Source organism: Leptonychotes weddellii, unplaced genomic scaffold, assembly GCF_054177405.1.
Source record: "Leptonychotes weddellii isolate Sample4059 unplaced genomic scaffold, ASM5417740v2 HiC_scaffold_829, whole genome shotgun sequence".
NCBI lineage: Eukaryota > Metazoa > Chordata > Mammalia > Carnivora > Phocidae > Leptonychotes > Leptonychotes weddellii.
The window spans coordinates 1-6,377 of record NW_028053661.1 but is presented as its reverse complement, the minus strand read 5'-3'; the positions used below and the strand labels follow the sequence as shown (position 1 = coordinate 6,377).

The following is a 6,377-nucleotide window of genomic DNA, read 5'->3' as shown; positions in this document are numbered from 1 at the left end:
TTAAAATAATTGGTTAAATTTCATAAAAAATAATTGGCTTCTCCATTGGAACATAATGCCAGAAAATATTGATGAGAAATGTTAACCTGTAAATCTGAGTGTATTTTGCAAAATATTTTTCTCATTCATAGAATGAGAAATAATTAGGTGTAAATGTAGCAGAGAACATCTTAGGAATCTTGGAATTCTACAGATGTAATGAATTAACTGTGTTGAGTTTCCCAAAAAGCTGGACCTTTTTTTTTCTGTAAGTTTGATATGATGCAGTGGAAACTTTTTCCATTTATATTGAGTGGGTGGATGTTTAGGTAGATGTGAGATGAAGATGGAAAGTCAAGTGTACTGGTGGATTACTAGTAGTATAGTTTATTTTAATGCTATCAAATTTTCCAGCAGGTTATTATTTACATGTGTAGAGAAAGAAGAGTGTTTAATGTTTGGTCATAACTAAGTTGAAAATGGATAAAATGTTCTAAGAATGGGAAGGAATGAAAGAGAAGCAACCCTGGTAGATTGTAGATCAGCTGGTCACAAACCACAATTAAGAAGGACTCATTACAGCCTTGTCAATTTAATTAACCCACACTCTGTAGTTAAGATTTCTCTTGCTGCTCTACCCCTAGAATTTTCTAAACATTTTTTTCAGTGAAGTATCTGAACTTACTGAGCACTGAATTATCTGTTAGTATAAAAAGTAGTTTGATAATTTATAATAAAATTACATTTCAGGTCTAGTTACTGACTTGGGTTTTAATTAGTTATCACCATCAGTCACATTTTTATTTAAATAAGAGGTTGCTATGCCTCATACTTAGCAATGTCTTTGTTACTTAATGTAGAAATAATGAATAATTTTGTCTATTTATGTTAATAACACATTCTTCTTAATTTTTACTGTCATAGCTAAAAAACATGGTTGTTAGAAAACAATGAAATGGAAAATATCTCTCTTCCCTTTGTTCTTTATTTATGAAGTACTCTTTCAAAGGACAGCTTGTAATGTACAGACTTTTGGGTTCTCAAAGCCAATGACAGTGATTCCATGGAACATTTGGCATTTTTACATTTTATGTACATTTCCGTATTTTCATAGCTTATATATTTGGAGATGTAAGACATTTTTGCTATCTGTTGGATAGGAAATGGGGGTTGCTAGATTTCTTATCTCATCTGGCAATTTTGTTGTGCCTTAGAAATAATTAACTGATAACTTTCAATAATAATAATTTTGGGGGGGTTAGATTTTGATATAAACATAGGATGTTAAAAACTACCATTTCCAATTATTGATCTGAATTTCTGAAGTAAATAGGAATTAATATGTTTGCCTCTGTTTTTAAAATGAGTCATTTGGGGGGCCTTTTAATTTTTTATTACTCAAAAAAACTTCATTTTTTTAGATGCTTCAATTTTTAAGAAGCTTCATTTTTTTGCTTTCTGACTCTCCTTGTGTCTTTAACACTTCACAATGATTTTCTGCTCTCCAATAAGGAAAACATGCTTGATCCTGTCACGGACACACTTAGCACACATGGAACCCCCATAGGCCATGCTGACACATTTTTTTGTTTTAGACAACTTTGTAAAAACTTTAGATCTCACAGTACTAACTCCTCAAAGTCGGCCTGGGCACATGCCACATGAGGAATTTGGTGCTTTCCAAACCTTGGTATAAAGGTAAACAATTCTATTACCAGGGGTCTGGGACAGCCTAGTTTTGTTAGAGGCTGTATTGTAGGACAGCCTATGACAGTATGTCAAACGCTCGAGCATTCTGAAGATGCCATCCCTGGAAGAGGAAAAAGGAGTGAGTCATTTTTATTGTTAAATACAATTTGTAATGATTATGACAAAGGACAGCATCTTACATCTTAGTATTCTTATTACAAAGGATCGTGTTCTTAGGTTTAAAGACACACTAAGAATTCCTGTGTCAACAGAAAATGACAATATGTACTTCATTTGGTCACTTATAAATCTTCAAAACAAGAGTTGCCATCATTGGCTCCTTCCCACTTTTTGATCATCCTAATTCAGTAAATCTGATGTATTGAGCCCTTTTCACAATTGTTGAGAAATTAATAATTTCTAAGAAAGAGAGTAATTCTCTTTAAATTTTAAACATTATTCTCACTGTTCTGTGATATTTTGTAGTTGACATTCAATGGAATATTGTATGTGAAAAATAAGAGAACATATTCTTTATTTTACAGAAGTTACCCTTTAATCCTGAGATTCAAGTGGATATTATCTCATGTCTCTTAAAACTACATTCCTGTCCTTAAGGTATTAGGATCCACCTAATACCAAGCTCTTATATTGAAAAGAAGCTCTCCCCTTTGTTGTAGTTACAGTGAAGAATTAATGAATTCAACCTCCACCTCCATCTTATTCTACCTTATGGTACCCTACCTTTGGCACCTGGCAGGATACATTATGTCATGGAATTTCCTCTCATAAATGCCTGACTTCTTTCTTTTTTAAAAATTTTTTATTGTTATGTTAATCATCATACATTACATCATTAGTTTTTGATGTAGTGTTCCATGATTCATTGTTTGTGCATAACACCCAGTGCTCCATGCAGAACGTGCCCTCCTCAATGCCCATCACCAGGCTAACCCATCCTCCCACCTCCCCCCCAAAACCCTCAGTTTGTTTTTCAGAGTCCATCGTCTCTCATGGTTCATCTCCCCCTCCGATTTCCCCCCCTTCATTCTTCCCCTCCTGCTATCTTCTTTTTTTTTTCTTAACATATATTGCATTATTTGTTTCAGAGGTACAGATCTGAGATTCAACAGTCTTGCACAATTCACAGCGCTCACCATAGCACGTACCCTCCCCAATGTCTATCACGCAGCCATCCCATCCCTTCCACCCCCCCACCCCACTCCAGCAACCCTCAGTTTGTTTCCTGAGATTAAGAATTCCTCATATCAGTGAGGTCATATGATACATGTCTTTCTCTGATTGACTTATTTCACTCAGCATAACACCCTCCAGTTCTGTCCACATCATTGCAAATTAAATGCCTGACTTCTACTGGGACTTCAGTTGCAGTGATTTCTTGAAGATGGAAAGCCAAAGAGTTTAGTGTGACTGCAGCAAATGACCAAGCCAGGAGCTGGGTGTGTACTGCACTGGTCTCACCCATGACAGTGACCCAGTCTTCTTACATTATCTCTCAGTTAACTAGAAGTCCATGTCTGCTCTTGATTCTTCAAAACCACTGTGCACTTCTTGACACTTATGACCATTTGTTAGACTTTGTAGCCTGGTTCTTATTTCCTCAGTTGATTCAACTTTCTCAGTAAGGCAAAATTTAATAATCCTAGCAACCCCTGTTTTCTTGTGGTCAGACCAGTATAAAGCTATTTGTGTAAGATTTATCCTATTTAAAAAAAAAATAGACACTGATGTAACATTTATAGCAGCCTAAGTAAGAGTTTTACAAGTACAAAAAGTTTGATCTTTGTATCAGCCCCCTGGGGGTAGTTAACATTATTATGCCGAGTTTTTCAGATCAGGAAACTGAGGGAAGGAGAGGTTCAATAACTTGATTAAGATTACACAGTTACTCAGTAGTGAAGGTGGGATTTGAATTCAGATTTCTAAGTACCATACTATGCTGCATCATAGTATGGTCCTATAGTTCCTCAACAAATTGATAGCATTTTTTCCTTTTTCTCATCTTCCAAGATATAATCCCAAATAGAATTTTAAAGGAATAATTTAATATATTTAAATGAATAATTTGTATACTATCTTTTATACCATTGAATAGATAGCAGTTTTGGTTGGGTTTTTGTTGTTTAGAAAAATTTAGCATGAATGTGTTTTCTAGTTGATTTAATCCCTCAATTAATGTATCTTACATAACATGTATGACAGCATCTTTCTATACCCCCAATATATTAGTTTGTTAAGGCTGCTCTGACAGCCTGAGGAAATCCTATTGGCTTAGTCCTCTTTACTGTAACTTTGCCCTTGGAGTCATTCTTCCTTTATTTTATTCTGTCTCTATATCCCTTTCATTCCAAGCTAGCAGCACTTTTGCTGGTATAAAAATCTCAAAAACTGTGTTGGCTTTCTGTGCAATCATGGCTATCCAGGCCATCATACAGGAAGTTCCTCCATATTTCTTTCCAGGATAACTACATCTCTAGTCCTGGCTTCTCCTGAGATTGAGTTAATTCATGATTCACATGCTAAATCTCCTTAGGAGATGTTTGTCCACCAAACCATTGGCCCAATCTCCAGAGCACACTATGTGGATAGGCTGAGATTTTCCTTTTTGCTTAGCAGTTCCTTCATCAGTTTATTTCTTCCCTCCCCTATTTTGTGATAAACAGCAAAGAAAATAGGCTGTACCTTCCATTCTTTCCTTGGAAATATACTCAACTACATATTCAAACTCATCGCTTACAAGTTTGACCTGCGACCCAACAGAAAAACACAATTCTGCCACTTCATAAGAGGGATCACCCTTTCTTCCAGTGTCCAATACCATGTTCCTCATTTCCATCCAAGACCTTGCCAAAAGCAAGGTTCATATGTCCAGTGACATTCTGTTCATGAATATATATGTATTGTTTATGATGACAGAAAGTTTCTTTACTCTTCTCCTTAGCCACTTCCACAATTTTTATGTATTTGTTATAGCAGTAATGCACTGGACAGTACCAAAAATTTGTTATTAGTTTTCTAAGGCTGTATTCATTTCTGAGAACTGCTGTAACAAAGCACTGCAAACTGGATGGCTTAAAACAACAGAAATGTATTGTCTCACAGTTATGGATGCTGGAATTCCAAAATCAAGGTGTTAACAAGTCTGTCCTCCCTCTGAGATCCTTCCTCACCTCTTCCTGGTGGTGTAGTTAATCCTTGGTGGTCTTTGCCTTGTAGGCATATTACTCCAATCTGTGCCTCCATCTTCATATGGCCTTCTCCCCTGTGTGTCTGTGTCTCTTCTTTTCTGATATGGATACCAGTCCTTTTGGATTAAAGGCCTACCTACTCCAATATGACCTTAAGTCATACCCTGCATTAACCCTATTTCCATATAGGATCACATTCTGATATACCTGGGGTGAGCATGTCACCGTACCTTTTTAGGGGGTCAGAATTCAACCTGTAACACCCTCATAATAACCATAACAGCTACATCAAGTTGCTGCTAGACTTGTCTTATGTTAAGGCATTCTTTTCTTAGTTCCTTCCTAATTATCATTTAATTGTTAATAAATAGACTGAAAAGCAGAATCGTTTCACACGTTTTTTTCATACCTTCAAAGCCTTCCTTATCAGACATTTGCACATCAGATATTTTCATAATTAATTAGCCATCCTGTGTGTCACAAAGGAAATATGTTAAAGGCAATACCTCAGTTGTGGGTGTTTTAAATATTAACTTCTTTTTTTTATTTTTAAATATTTTTATTGTGTATCCATATAACTCAACTAAAATGCATAAGCGTTTTACATGTTTTGCAATTAACCATAACTCCTCATCCTATATGTAGCAATAAATTATCTTACAACTGAAGGAGATCTTCAGGTTCACTAATTTTCAGTTTAGGAAAAAGTCAAGGATCATAACTTCCTCAACTATGTTGTACACCTGAAACTACTGTAACATTGTGTGTTAACCATACTTCAATAATAATAATAATAATAACTTCCTGAAGATTACATAGGAGTTCTCAACAAGGAATCACAACACATTGTTATCATTAGTAGTTTTGAACGATATTGCAAGTAATGTGTCATTCAGAAAATAAAAACAAAATCTTGCTAGTTATTTTCAGATTTTTAGTGCAAGAACTTCTCAAAGAATTTCTCACTAACACAAAGAGTATCTACATTCATATATTTCTCTTACCTCAGTGTCAATATGTTCTTTCGAATAAGTGTAAAAGTATTACACTTATGACTAGGATGCTTAAATTACATTTATTACTAGGATGTGAAAATGTATCACATAAGTAATTTTCTTTCTTTTTTCTTTTTTGTTATTATGTTATGTTAATCACCGTACATTACATCATTAGTTTATTTTATTTTATTTTTTTATTATGTTATGTTAATTACCATACATTACATCATTAGTTTTTGATGTAGTATTCCATGATTCATTGTTTCTGCATAACACCCAGTGCTCTATGCAGAACGTGCCCTCTTTAATACCCATCACCAGGCTAACCCATCCTCCCACCCCCTCCCCTCTAGAACCCTCAGTTTGTTTTTCAGAGTCCATAGTCTCTCATGGTTCGTCTCCCCCTCTGACTTCCCCCTCTTCATTCTTCCCCTCCTGCAACCTTCTTCTTCTTCTTCTTCTTTTTTTTTTTAACATATAATGTATTATTGTTTCCGAGGAA

General features: G+C 35.2%; 1 pseudogene; it reads right to left on the bottom strand.

The window, feature by feature from the left end:
• Window positions 1-1,422: 1,422 nt before the first annotated feature.
• Window positions 1,423-1,773, bottom strand: LOC102744040 (large ribosomal subunit protein eL34 pseudogene; annotated as a pseudogene).
• Between the last annotated feature and the right edge of the window lie 4,604 nt (window positions 1,774-6,377).